The following is a 16,092-nucleotide window of genomic DNA, read 5'->3' as shown; positions in this document are numbered from 1 at the left end:
TATACAATCATGTATTGTTGGTGGTTTGTTGGAGTATGTTATGTGTTGGTAGTTTATTTGAGTAAACCTGTATTGTTGATGGTTTGTTGAAATTTGTGTTGGGGATGATTTTTCTTGTTTTCTATAATTTACTCATTAATTAATATGTCCAAATTGTTATGCAAACATCTAACTCTAGTTTTATTTATCGTATCAGGTACAACAAAAGAATATTGTTTTCGGTGTCACGACGGCATTTTACTGGAGCACAAGACGATTCCCTTGTGCATATAGATATAAAAATTAAGCTCACATTTTGTATCATAGTATTTGAGCCTGCATTTTGTATCCAAGTGCTTAATTTATGGGAATGATATTTGTTTTATTTATTTTTATCACTGCATTAATGTATTGAGTATAAATTATATATATATACATCTGGATGGCCAAAATGGCTAAAATGGAAGTATTTCTTTCTCTGTCATAAAAATGGCAGGCAGGCATGCAACATGTCTGCCTACCACACAATGCTGGGAAGTTTAGAATCTGGTTCCATAAACCTGTAATTTATTGGCAATCCACAAACCTGTAATTTATTGGCAAGTTCATTTCACGCAGGTACATACTTTGTTAAAAAGATGGTGGCACATTAAAGTCTCAAGATTGAAGATCACTAATTGCAAATAAAGTTTCCAGTACATAACAACAAAGTCTTGACTTACAAACGCTAAGTTCCTATCAGATACAAAAACAAAGTCGTCTTCACTTCGAGCGTATCAAATACAAGTTAATAACTATGGAAATTAGAAAATAGGCACGAAGAAGTGTGCATGCATGCCGCATGTTGGCTTATTAACTAAAACGCTAGGCTTGATCGTTGTGGAGTGCCAACTCTCTCTTCCCAATCTCTTCTTCTCTCATTTGAAGTTATTCCTCATTTCTTAATGAAATTGTAAATCTGGGAATGAAACCAGAAAAACTACCTTAAGAATGTGCGATTGTATAAAAAGTTAAGAAGGAATGAAGAGAACATGTGCTGAGTATTATAATCATGCATGTGCTGAGTATACAAAGAATGTGCGATTATCTAAAATAGAATTTAGATAAACTGAAATAGTCATAGCACCCTACATTCTTGTAACATAAACTGAAATAGTTGCTCCTCAAATTTGGGTTTAAGAAAGACTTGTACATTCTGAATAAACTGCAAAAATTTTTATTGAGGGGTGTAACCGGTCCGTTTGGTCTAGTTTTGGATAAATTTTATAACCAAACCAATATACACAATGTTGAAAATTTAAGAACCTATACAGACCGATTCATCACCGAAACCAAAACTTTTGATTTTTCCAGTTTTAGTCCAGTCCAGTCTGATTTTTCCTATTTACAGTTTACGCGTGTAGCATTACATAAGTTGAGACTTGAGAACCGGTTCTTCTAATATTTGTTCTCCTCAAAAGTAAGTTTATATTAATAATTTAATATTAATATTCATCTTTAAGATTAAAATTTTATGTTATATTAATTTTATGTTATAAGATTAAAAATTATATGTTAAATAAAATATTATGTTAAAAATTATAAGATTAATTTTATGTTATATTAAATGTTATATTAATTTATGTTATAAGATTAATAGATATGAATAATCATATTAAAATTTCATATTATATTAATTTGCAGTTTAGCATATAATATATAATATAATATAAAAAATATTTTATATATAATCTAAAAAATTAAAAAATACATATATATATATATACATGTCTGGTTTGGTTCAAATCGGTTTTCAAAATATGCAAAGCGTTACCGAACCGACCCAATCAAGGTTCGGTTGGCTTAACCGGTTTTTAGATTTTATTTTTTACACCCCTAATTAGAATTATAATTGCTCTGTGAAAAGTTTTATTGAATTATGCATCATTTGGTTATATAGATGAGATGAGATGAAATAAAAAATCTTTGAATAGTAGTGAGATAATTTGTGAATAGTAGTGAAATAGTTTGAGTTGAGATATTTTATGGAGTTTTGGAAAATGGGAGAGAAAAAATTGAATAAAAAATTATAAAATTAAAAGAGGGATTTTTATGTTTTGTTTGGAAGTTTCGAAAAATTGTAATGATTAAGTAATAATTAGATGAAAAAGTTGAAAATTTAAAAACTTGAAATTGAAAAATATTTGTAGTTGAATGATATTTTGATGTTAAGATGATATAATATGATTTGAAATGTTTGTAAAACCAGACCAGGCCTTAATCTAACCAACACCAGAATTATAAAAATCATTTTATTTTTAGCAAAAAAATAAAATTTCCCTATTTATATTTGTATTATTGGATTTTCGTAATGTAATGATAGGTACAAATATAAAAATCCAAGGATATTACTGGAAAGAACTATCAGGCTTAATCGAAATGCATGTTGATTGATCTAATCGGATATTGTGGCATTAATTGTTATATTATGTCTCATCGCATTGGATGCTCTGTATTTGTCCTATTGCATTGAATACTCTCATTTAAGCCCATTCAGCTCTTGGTTAGAATGTCGAGCGTGTCGTGAAATAGTAAGAACAAAAACAGAATTAGAGTTGAAGCCTAGTTCTGGTTTTTGTAGTAGATACAGTCCGTTTGAATTCAGAAATGAAATGAGATGAGTTGAGATAATTTATAAAATTGTTAAAAACATAAGAAAACAGAGAGCTTGAGAAAAGAAATCTAAATTACTTCTCATTAACTTTGTGAAGCTCATAGCTATTACAAATGAATCTATTTATACACTTGTGATTGATTAACATGACCATACAATGCTTGACATTTGGCCAACTTAACTTATTTGCACTTTAACTAACTTAACTGTCAACTAACAAATCACTAGTAGATGAAGCCCTTTGTTTGGCTTCTCGAGATTTTAGTTCCAATTCTTCTATATGATTTTGTATATACCAACACCCCCTAAAGAAGAGAATGGATATTGATCATTTTCATCTTGTGAATAAGATGATGAAAGTTGAGAAATCCGAGAGGTTTGGTTAAGATGTCTGCCAACTGGTACTTGGAAGGAATATGAATGATCTTGATGAGGCCTTCTTACAATTTTTCTCGAACAAGATGACAATCTAGTTGGATATGTTTTGTTCTTTCATGATGAACAAGGTTTGAAACAATTTGAGGCAATTTCATATGTAGGTTTGTTGTCAGTATAAAGCAGTGCAGCTTGAGAATGAATTATATTTAAGTCAACCAAGAGATAAACCAGCCATTGAAGTTCAAAAGTTGTAGAAGCTAGGGCTCTATATTCGGATTCTACAGATGATCTACTAATAGTAGGTTGCTTCTTTAACTTCCAAGATATAAGAGAGTCTCCTATGAAAATTGTAAATCCAGTGACACTTCTTCTAGTGTCAAGACAGCCCCCCCCCCCCCCCCCAATCACTGTCTAAGTAAGCCTTTAGGTGCAAGGAAGATGCTACAGCTAGAAAAATTCCTTGACCTGGTGTAGCCTTTATGTATCGAAGAACTCTTTCAATAGCTTGAAGATGCATGGTGCTAGGATTAGACATAAACTGACTGAGTGCTTGTACTGAATAAGCCAGATCAAGTCTTGTGATTGTGAGGTAGAGTAGTCTGCCAACAGCATGGTCAGATAAAGGTGGAGAAGAATCATTTGCAGTGAGCTTTAGAGTTGACTCCATAGGAAAAGCCACTGGTTTGCAACCAGAGAGAAGCCACTATCTTGTAGAATGTCGAGAGCATACTTTCTTTGACATAAAGTAATGCCCTTGGCTGATCTAGCCAATTCAATACCCAAGAAATATTTCAACTCACTAGGTCTTTGATGGTAAAGGAATCATGTAGAAATTTCTTTATAGTTGCTATGTGCTCAATACTATCAGAAGCAATTATAACATCATCAACATATATTAGTAAATCCATAAAACTAGTTGAAGTTTGTTTTATGAAAATGCTTGAATTTGACTTGCCTTGAATAAAACCAACCTGAAGTAAGGATGAAGACAGTTTTGACAACCACTGTCTTAAGGCCTGTTTCAGACCATATAAACTCTTTTTGAGTTTACAAACTTGAGGATCATTAGGAATTGAAAATCCTGGTAGTAATTGCATGTTCACTTCTTCATTCAAGTCTCCATGCAAAAAAGCATTATTTACATCAGTTGATGTAAATGCCATTGTTTTATAGCAGCAACAACAAGTAAGACACTTACAGTTGTCATTTTTGCAACAAAAGAGTGTCAAAAAAAATAATGCCTTCTTGTTGAGTATACTCCTTTGCTACCAATCTAGCTTTATACCTCTCAACTGTACCATTAGCTTTGAATTTAAAACGATAAACCCATTTGCAACTTATTGCAATTTTATTTGGAGGCAAAATAGAAAGATCCCAAGTTTTATTGAGTTTAAGAGCTTTTATCTCATCTGCCATAGCAGTCTGCCATTGAGGGTGTGAAATGGCTTGTTTGAAAGTTTTGGGTTCAAAAGTAGATGAAATGGTAGAAACAAAAGCTTTGCGTTTAGGAGATAATTTGGAATTAGAAAGGAAAGAGAGAATAGAATGAAGCTTACCAGAAGAAGAGCAACTGAGATATGCTTGAGATTCTAAAGCTATCTTAGTCATATTACCACAATAATAATTCTACAAATATGTAGGTAAATGCTTACTTCTTTCAGACCTTCTAAGATTCTTAGTCTTAGGATTTGCAGAAAATGATGGAGAAGAATCGTTTGGAACTGTTGAGTCATAGACTTGAGGAAAATCAGGAAAAACAAAGGGGGTATGGATGGTGTTTGGAATAGAAGGAAAAACTGATTCATGGAAGACCACATTTCTGGATACAAAGGTTTTGAGAGTGAGTAGATCAAGGACTTTGTATCCTTTTATGTTGGGTGGATAGCCAATAAATAGACACTTTGAAGCTCTAGGTTGGAACTTGCCTCGATTACTCGTGATTGTACTTGCAAAACACAAGCAGCCAAAGACTTTGAGATAATTATAATTTGGTGATTTTTGAAATAGAATGTAATATGATGTCTGGTTATTAAGTATGGATGAAGGAGTACAATTGATGAGATGTGTGGCAGTTAATACACAATTAGTCCAGCAAGACAGGGTAGCTTTGACTGAAATAAAAGAGCTCTAACTACATTCAATAGGTGTTGATGTTTTCTTTCAACCCTACCATTTTGTTGAGATATTTCAACACATGATAATTAATGAATAATGCCATGCTCTTGATAAAAAAAAGACACATTAAACTCTTGACCATTATTTGTTCTAAGAGTTTGAATATTTGTGTTGAATTGAGTATGAACATAAACAAGGAAATTAGTGAGTAGAAATTAAGTGTCTGATTTTGCTTTCATAAGAAATAACCAAGCGAACCTTGTGTAATCATCTACAATTGTTAGGAAGTATTTATAACCAGAATATGATTGAGTAGAAAATGAACCCCAAATATCACAATGAACCAATTGAAAGGCTTTATTTGAATAACTGTTTGATACATGAAAATATAGTTTCTTTTGTCTAGCTAAAGGGCAAATCTCATAGACATGATTGTGAGTAGCTTTTACAGAATAATCAAATGTACTGCTAATTTGTATTCTTGCAGGTGGAAGATGTCCTAATCGAAAATTCCATATATCAAAATTGATATTACAAGTTTCAGCTAAAGAAGTAGAAGACGAAATGATTGAATAAGTCATTTCATTGTTTGCTTTAGTAAAGAATTTTGTAGATGGTATAGACTAGATTTCATTTCAGTAAGCCCAATCATCTTCCATTTGCTAAGATCCTGCCGAATGCATTTGGATTGGAGAAAGAACAATCCAATTGAATTATCTTTAGTCAATCTTCAAGCAGAAATAAGATTAATATTAAAGGAAGGAACATAAAGAGAATTATGAGAGTTATATCTGGTGAAAATTTAACATTTCTAGCAAAGACAATGGGACATATTGGCCATTTGGTAGATAAACTTTAGAAGGTGTACTAGGTAAATTGATGGAATCAAAAAATTGAGGAGAACAGATCATATGATCTGTTACCCCAATATCAAGAATCCAAGTGAAATGATTCTTTGATAATGAAACTGTGTTGCAAGAGGAGAAATTACCTGAGGTAGAGGCAACATTAGCTGTAGCACTAGGATTAATATTTGAATTGGATAGGCTATTAGCAAGTGTAAGAAGATTTTGAATTTACTCTTGAGAGAAAATCATGTTGGGAATACTTGAATTCTGCTCCAAAGAAGAAGCATTGTTTGCAATGGGCAATCTTGGAGCATTTGCACCTCTAGATGATGTAGAAAGGGATATTTTTGCCTCGTGGACCCTTCCATCCAGGTGGATAGCCAATGAGTTAAAAACACTTGTCTGCAAGATGACCAGAATATCCATAATGAGAGCATATCACATCTGTTTTTCCTTTTGGCTTTGTGAATCAAACCCCATTTGTTGGTGCTATTCTTGATGATTGTGTAGCAATCATAGCATGTGAATCAAGAGGAATTCCAACTGCATTAGTCAAAGATCTTTGGCTTTCTTCCTGCTGTAGCAAAGAGAAAACTTTGCTCATGGAGGGTAATGGGGACCGAAGCAATAATTGATTTCTCATGACTAAATAAGAATCATGCAAGCCGAATAAGAACTTCATTACATAGTCAGATTGTTGACGATCAATGAGGTTATTTAGAATGTCACAAGAACATCTATCAAGATTTCCACATCTGTAGCTTGGAATAGGACGATAACTAATGTATTCATCCTACAAAGTCTTGAATTCATTGAAATATTCAGTGACAGATTTTGTTCCTTGAGAAATTGAACTAAGAAACTTTTCCAAAGTAAAAGCCCTTGGACCACCACTTCCAAGATATCGGGTTTTAAGCTCTTCCCAGATGTCAAATGCACTTATAAAATAGAGGAGATTGCCACGAATTTCTTTGGCAATAGAATTGATCAAGCAGGATAACACCAAATTATTTGCTCTCAGCCAAGCAACTTGAAACCTAGGATCATCAAGATTAGGTTGAGTCAAGCTTCCATCAATGAAAGCCATCTTGTTTTTCACAGTGAAGGAATGGAAATAGATCGACTCCATGCAATGTAGTTCTCACCAGTGAAGATTTCTGAAACCAGAAGAGCTCCAGGATTATCAGAGGGATGCAGATAGTAGTAACTCGATAAATCATCAGAGGGATTTTCCATAGAAGCAGAAAGATTTGCGATAAAAGCAAGAAAGAATCAAGAAGAGATCAAGAAAGCAGCGAAAGATTCTTTATTCTCCATGTGAAATTGCTAAAAACAGAAAAAAAACAGAGAACTTGAGAAAAGAAATCTGAATTACTTCTCATTAACTTTGTGAAGCTCATAACTATTACAAATGAATCTATTTATACAATTTTGATTGATTAACATGACTATACAATGCTTGACATCTGGCAACTTAACTTACCTGCACTTTAACTAACTTAACTGTCAACTTACAGATCACTAGTAGATGAAGCCCTTTGTTTGGCTTCTCGGGATTTTTGTTCCAATTCTTCTATGTGATTTTGTATATTTTAACATAATTTTTGAATAGTAGTGAGATTTGTAAGTTGAAATTTGTAAATAATAGTGAATAGTAATGAGATGAGTTGAGATAAAACCTGCTCATAGTCCTTCCTTTGCCTTACCCCTCTCAATTGCTCTCCAAAGGATGAGATTCTTAATAAAGCAAGCATTGTAGAGAAAAACAAGACAAAAAGAACGAGTAGTTAACTTGCTTAAAGATAAAAAAACATGAAGGAAAAAAATAAAGAGTACACTACTCAAGGTGAGAGAATATGAAAAGTCAATGGTGCCGGGAAGGGATATTTTAAGTTCCATTAGACCGAACCTGGACCAAGTCTAAGAAGTCTAACAACTAGAATGTAATCAACCCACCAAGCGATAAAGGAGGAATTGGGCCCACAAGGGAAGAAGAATCGGCATGGGAGATGGGACAACGCCTACTCTGATACAACCTTGTCTAGATGGCCTGCAAGGATGCCACACCGCATTAAATGTACAAATACAGAGTGCAGACAGAAGAACCAGGTGGGAGGCATTGTTCTTGGTAGAATGACCAGGTAATGGCCACATCACCCACCTGCCACAAGGGACATGACCCAGGAGAACCACACCGCATTGAATGTGATGACTTGGAACCATGTACAGGAGATGGACACCTCTGACACAGGAAATGGGCCCCACCTCGGTGGGAAGTATAAAAGCTCAACCCCAGGTCAGAAACCTTATTTCACGTACGCTTACATACAAAAACTTTCTCTAGCGTTAAGAAGACCGACTTAGGCATCTGACGTATCTCAACACCCCCCAAGCCCTCACATTTCTAGTGTGCAGGAATATCGAGCCCAGTGACCGAATGCGAAATACATCATTAAAAGTGGCACCATTTGTGGGATCTTTGTAAAATAACATGCCATTCGAATGCTGGCTACAACACACTCTTAAACAACCCGCGGATATGAAGAATCCTCAAGAAACACAGAAGGAAGGTTCGTAGAAATGGAGGAGTGTATGAAGAGAATGGAGGCGGAGATGGAGAATCTCCGGCAAGAGAATGAAGTCCTAAAGAGAAGGAAATGCGAGTCACGAGAGGATGCCGAGCCAAGTCAAAATGAACATGCCAAATCACAGAACGCCAGAGGAACGAACATCGAGAAAGAAGAAAGGAGAAAGACGCACCACGAATTATGTAGACTCATGGACAAGTATGAGGAGATGGTGAAAAGGATGGGAGCATTGTCGTCGATTGACCAGTTACTCACTACCACAGACTTACCCTATAGTGCGGACGTGATGGTAGCACTGATGCCATCGAAGTTCAAAGTTCTCCAAATAGAGATGTACAAAGGATCCACAGACTCTCTCGAACATCTAGAGACCTTTAAAGTTCATATAACTCTTTATGGGTTCCTGAAGAAGTAGCTTGCAGAGTCTTCCCGTTGACATTAAAAGGTGCAACAAGAGGGTGGTTTAGAGTGTTACCCCCAAGATGAGAAATATTTGGCCTGGGAACAAAGAGCGTATGATTACGGATGACCAGTATGAGAAAATCACACTGGCGACACTCTTATGAGGAATTTGGTCTCGGAACTCGTTTATGACAGAGTTGGTAAGAAAGACTCCCATGGCATTACGAGAGTTTATGGATAGGGCAGACGGTTTCATCAACGCCGAAGACACTCTCAGGGCCCTGACAGCCCCAAGGAAGATCGAATTAGAACAAGCATATAGGAAGACCAATGTGTTGGGCTGGATGAAAGCCCTAGAGAAACCTCAAAAGGGATAGCACAACTGGAGCCGAGAGGATAACATGTCCTTGAGAAGATAAGGCGTTAGATGCTCCAGTTTGAATGTGCAAGAAGAAAGCACATCAAACATTTAGGAAGTCGACCATTGTGACCTTGGAAGCCAATGCTTCTGTACTTACCACTAGAAAGAAAGCCATAACACTGTGTATTGCTACACCCTCAAGAAGAAAATGGGAGAGTTTGGTCGCCCAATATCTGATGAACCGTAGGCTGTCATTCGAGCAAAGCGGGGGTGGCCCTAAAGGTCATGATGGGGTAAGAGCCCCAAGAGGCTGAGAACGGCTTGAGAAGCCACTTATCAAGCCCATCGCTGAGCCCCAGCTCGTGGGAATAACCCCTTGGGTGAGATCTACACCATAATCGAGGGGTTCACTGACTTCCCCGAGGAAGTCTGAGATGCACCTACAGGAAAGACCTGGCAGGTTTTCATTGACAGCTTGTCCTGCTGTGCTGGAGGAGTAGAGGAGCATACCACTATGGACTATAGGGAAGAACACAACTACGCTATTAAGATCGGTTTTAAAACTACCAACAACAAAGTAGAATACGAAACATTGCTGGCCGGGTTTTCAGTAATTGAGATGTTGGGGGCCACATATTTGGAAGTGAGACTTGACTCCCAAGTAAGTTGTCAACTAAGTCTTGAGAGAGTTCTCCGCGAAGGGTGAGAAACTAAAGAAATATGTACAGTTTGTATGAGAAAAATTTGGTTGTTTCCAGTATTTTCGTATGAAACAAGTGCCAAGGGAAGAGAACCAGAAGACCAAAAGTTAGTGTGAACCACCACAGAACAGGAGGATTCCGTCTTACCAGAACTTACGGTCGTCAGAACGATGGATGTAGTTGTGGGATTCGAAATCTCAGAGGTAAGGTTGAGAATATTAAAATGGGCTTTAGATATGACAAAGTACCTAGATGTCGGGGAGCTCCCTGACAAAAAATGGGAGGTGCAGAAGGTAAAAAATAAGGCGACACGCTCTTCACCCTAATAGATGGAGTTCTGTACAGGCAGGGCTTCTCGGCAACTCTCTTCAGGTACGTCTCGCTGGAAGAATCCCAATACATACTGGCCTAAATATACGAAAGGGTATGCGAGAATCATTTGGGTGGGAGACCATTAGTGGAAAAAGGTAGTGTGAGCGGGGTACTACTGGCTGCATGCCCTCAAAGACGTAGAAGAGTTTGTCAGGAAATGCCTGAAATGCCAGTTGTACGCCCCGGTACCATATTGCCCACCAAAGGAACTAATGTCAATCATGTTGCCCTTGCAATTCACGCAATGGGGAATTGACCTAGTCAATCCCTTGCTCTCGAGTAAGGGGGAGGTAAGGTTCGTGCTCATCGTCGTAGACTACTTCACAAAGTGAGTGGAGGTGGCCCTATCGACTATCGCGACAAACAAAATTACCATATTCCTGTGGAAGGCCATTGTTTGCAGATTTTGCATTCCTTGCAATATAATCTCAGATAACGGGCGATTGTTCGATTTAAGTCACTATTGCGATTGGTGTGTGGAATTGGGAATCAAGTTCAAATACTCCTCCATGGGGCACCCACAAGCCAACAAACAGGTCAAGTCAACCAACAAGACATTGCTCATAATCCTAAAGAAGAAATTGACTTATAGGAAAGGGAGCTGGGCGGAAGAGCTCCCAGGGGTCCTATGGGCTTAACGGACTACCATAAAAACACTGATTGGATAAACCCCTTTCACCCTTACCTACGGAAGCGAAGTAGTGGTACCAATGGAAGTAGATATGCCTACCAACATGGTCTAGCACTTCAACCAAGGCTCTAATGACGAGAAACTGGAAAAACAGTTAGGTTGTGTTTGGGTAGTGAAAAGTAGGTGAAAAGTAATAATAAAATAATGAATAGTAGTAGAGTGATCTCACTACCCAAACACACCTGTTGGAAGAAAAGAGAGAGGAAGCTGAAATACAAATGATAGCCAACAAAAGAAAGGCTGAACACTACTTCAACAGGAAAGTCAAGCCCACATCCTTCAAACTAAGTGACCTGATTTTGAGACAAACATGAACGACCATGCAAGAGTAAGGGAAACTGGTGCAATGATTGGAAGGACTGTTGTCATCACCACCAACAGCAGGTCGGGGTCTTGTCGCCTTAAGGATGTACAGGGAAATGAACTACCACACCCGTGAAACGCAAAGTACTTGAGGAAATATTTTGCTTAAATGTATTAAGAAAATGTTTCGGTGAACATTGGTAAACCATGAATATTTTGCTTAAATGTATTGAGAAAATGTCTTACGGGTATCCACCAAAGGGCGGTGACAGTCCCTTGATTGTCCGGTCCTCACGTAAATAAAAACCGAGTCACTGGACTTGCTGTGAACCAACGGGAGGTGGCAGTCACTTGATTGTTGGGCCCTCGCACTAATAGAAATTGAGTCACTGGACTCGCTGTGAATCAAAGGGCGGTGATGGTCCTTTGACTGCCCGGCCCTCGTGTAAATAAAAATCTAGTCACTAGACTCGTTGTGAACACAATAGAACAAATAAAAGAGAAAGAACATAATACAACGGCAACAAGGGAAAGAACACAATAGAATGACAAAAAGAAAAAGAATACAACAGCGCAATAAAGGGAAGAAAAGCCTAAACTGGTGAAGATCAGCAGAAGTCGCATACGAGGTAAATTCATTTCCATTACAATAATAATAATAATAATAATAATAATAAAAATAAATCATAATCATTATAAGTTAAGGGCCTGGAAGTTTGTCTAGAAAAACATCGAACATTAGGTCTTTGCCCAAGGTGTTGGCAAATTGGTGTGCCTGACGATGAGGTTGGAGGGAGATCGGGTTAAAGGTCCTTAGGTCGGTCCGAGGGTTCTCCAACATGTGATCCCTCAACCTGTCTAGGCCTTCTTTGCAGTCATAACCCCAAGCCTGTTGTGGACCATCTTCGCCACCGACTTCTGTACGGAGAGACGGGCCAGGTCCCGAGAGGTCAACTTCTCTTGGGAAGTGGCCAACCCTGACTCTAGAGCCTCTATTTACAAGTCTTGAGACTACAACTTGCCCTTGGCAGAAGACAATTCCGACTCCAAAGTCTTGATTTGCCTTTCCTGAGATTTGAGGAGCTCTACCTTACGCTTCCAAGGCTTGTGAGGTCCTGGTATGTCTTATGCAACCAATTATGCAACCTCGCGTCTAGATTATGTTGTTTAACTAGCTTATCCTTCTCACCCTTGAGGACGTTGCATGATTTCCTGAACTCCTCCAACTTAACCTCCTAATGAGCCAATCGGTCTCACAAAATGTCCTGTTCCTCCTCCAGAAGGTTGGCCTCAAGGTGGCAGCGAGCAACCTCTTTCTGAGACTTAGTCAAGTCATCTCGAAGGAAGATCTTCTCTTGGCAAAGCTTGTCAATTTTCTTCTTCTTGCGCTGATTGCTGGAGTGCACGTGGAGGAAGGCTTCCACGACATTGTTCCTCTCCTTATGCGCCTTGCGGACCTCTATGCGGGCTAAGATGCCAAGGGATTGCAATGCTCGGACCACCTCTTCTAACTCACCCTTTTCAACCACAATCAAGATGGCCAGTTGGCTGACTCCCTGGTAGCTCGAACATATTTAGATGAAATAAAATGAAAATAGAAGAAAAAAGTAGGGTGAAGGAAAATATCCTACCGAAGAGAAGAAATCTTTGAGTAATTTCCTCAGCTCGAGCTCTATCAAGATCTGGCCTTGTTCTCGAAGCACTGCCCCCTCTAGCTCTGGAGGTCTGCCCTAAGCCTCCCAGCTACTAGAGAGGCGATAGGAGTAGCCCAAGAAGAAGTGCCTACACCCTTGTCAGGTGCCAACTTGGATTGAGCCTAAATGCTGCTAACAACCCCAACTACTGGTACTTGCCCTGATGTTACTGGAGCATCTGCGTCAATCATTGGCTCCAATTCGGGCGTCCCTTCAGCACCCCCATCGGTTACCGTCTTCTGTTTGGCCATCTCCAATGTGCCCTCGTCAACCACCATCTCTTGCTTGGGCATCCCCCAGGCAACCTCTTCAGCTCTTGCTCGAGCATCCTCAACCCCAAGGAGCCCTCGTCAGCCACCAGCTCCTGCTTGGACATCCATGAGGAACCCTCATCAGTCGTTGACTCCTGCTTGGGTGTCACCAAAGCCCTTATGTCTGTCGCTTGCTCAACCTGAGTTGCCGCAATGACACCACAGGCCAGTTGCTCGCCTAGTACGCCCATATCACTTGCAAGAGGGGTCAACATGGCGGGCTCCTCTAAGGCCATCGACGAAACAACCTTGGGCTCGGGTGATGTGCTTAAGGAAAATGAAGGTATGAAAACCCTCTCCCCGCTAAGGTCAATGACCAAGGGATGATCTGGGGATAACCCCATGGGTTCGTCAAAGTGTGGGGAATGGACACCCCCACCGTTGCTTAGGAACCTCAGGGCCTTGGTGTCAATGGTCTCCTCCGGAGTGACGACGTGCACCCCATCATCGTCGTCTGGGGCAATGGGCATCTCCAGGACATCTTCAAACGACAAGATAAGATTATGAGATCCCCTTAGAGTGGGGGGCAAGGAAAGTCGAGAATAAGTACATCTCAAGATCTTCTTCTTCCCGGCTAAGGACCCTAGCTGGTCCTTGATCACTTGGCGGGTAGAAGATGGGGGCACTGGTTGGGATGAAATAGGGGGTTGGTCAGACATAAGGGCATCCGAGCTACCCGGGGTAGGCTGTTGAACCTGAGATGGCTCCATGACCCCTGATGAAGACGGGGCTTGCGAAGACTGGCCCAAGGGAGGCACTCCTACGAATTCCCCAGCAACGACGCCAAAAACTTGTTCGCATAAAAATATATTTGCAAGTGTACAGAATTGTAACATGTAGTAAAGTGTTTTAAAGAAAACTGTTATCGAACCCACATGGAATAATTATGCTATTTTGTATTGAAATTGACTAAATTAATTATTATTTGGAAACTCAAAATTTGAAGAATGTTTTATCTAAATTAAACTGAAAAAAAAGAACATTAAAACTAAGATTTTAAAAATAATAAAAATAAATCTAGAGCATTTGACTTCACCTAGCAAATTCCACACAATTTATTCTTTATTGTTATAGAATCCCAATTATCCCAAATTGATGATAAAAATCCCTCAACTATTCAATATTTTCTCTCGAACAATACCAAAAATATTTTCAACTAATAACTCCATATCTCTATATGAATTTAGCTAATTAGAGACTCATTAAGTTTTTTCTTGATTTTTCTTGAAAATCATACTAGTCGTAGTAAAACATCTCTGCTTTCACTCAACTAATGGTATTTATCTTAGAGCTTTAATAACAAATCACATCTCGGTCTCATTACAATCTAAAAGATTGAACAATAGTTAGTTAGAAAATTGTAAGCATTAAGAACAAGGAATAAACACTCAATCATGGAAATCTTGAAAATAAAATAACTTGGAATATAAACTGTGTGTTCAATGCTAAGCTATATCAAAACTCTAGAAAATAAAATTAATTCATAATGACATTATAAAGAAAAAGAATAAAACTGATGTTCTTCGTTGGAGTCAGTTGATGAAACATGCGACTCTCGCTTCTGCTCCCCCAGATCTGCCTTCTTGAAAGAAACTCAAATAATAAATTTTGAACTATCGAAACCTCAATTTAGACTCTCTAAAACTCAAAACTAAAACTAAGATTAAGAACCAAGACTTCCTATTCATTCCACAAAACAGGATTAAATAGATATCAAAACTCAAATTCGGAAACGAAATAAATGCTGCTACAATCTAACCTAAAAATCTGTAAAATTGTTTCTAAAGATAGATGTTAACATAAAAAGAAATTATCCAAAGAATATTGGAATTATCTAAAATGGAAGATTCAGTGATATGCGGCTTGATTTGCGGAGTTCGGGAGGATTTGATTGCCAATAGATTGATTGTGGAACTTAGAAGGGTACTGGCAAGTAGATGTCGTGTAGGCTGAATATAACTGGCGGGCGTGGAGGTCACAAATGAACGGGTGTGGAGGTCACAAAGGAATGGGCCTCTCCTCGCCTACTGAGTGGAAAGAGTCCCGACTGGGATGAAATACTCCTCTCGCCTTTTCTAGTTATTGCCCACGATGTTGTTTATGTTGGTCTTTTAAGTTGGTCATTTAGACTAGTCTCCCAATCTAACCGTCTAGAGCCTTGTCACCAAGTTTTCGCACCTTCTGGTCTCGAGTCTCCTCGCCTACCAAGAGGTAAGTCTTCTCGCATTTGGGTGAGAAAGATCTCTTTGCTGTCCACGGGACAAGGCTCCTTGCCCAATTCTCATCGGCTCTCTTAAGATATTGCTGCCTCTCATCAGTCTAGATCCGTAGTCTCTTCTTTTGTACCAAAATGTTATTCTTTTACACTAAATCTTCTCATTCCTTCAAATCCAAGAAAATAAATAAAAATATGTAGAAATAAAATAAAATAAATTTTATTGAAGGGAAAATGATATTTTTTATAAATAAAAGAGTGATAAAAATCACATAAAAATAACACTTATCAGCTATTATACCCTGATGGCTCATAAGACACCTCATCCTCTAGGGACTGGGTGGCCTTTTTGATCTCGAGGAGCATATGACTCCATCAGGATGCAACGACCTTTGAAATGAGATCAGTTCGGAGACACCAGAAGTTGGTTGATGTTGGCTTCGGTCAGCAGGGCATTAGTCCAAACTTCTTCTTGGTGTTC

Source organism: Juglans microcarpa x Juglans regia, chromosome 4D (assembly GCF_004785595.1).
Source record: "Juglans microcarpa x Juglans regia isolate MS1-56 chromosome 4D, Jm3101_v1.0, whole genome shotgun sequence".
NCBI lineage: Eukaryota > Viridiplantae > Streptophyta > Magnoliopsida > Fagales > Juglandaceae > Juglans > Juglans microcarpa x Juglans regia.
The sequence above is the reverse complement of the archived record's forward strand: the minus strand, read 5'-3'. Positions refer to the sequence as shown.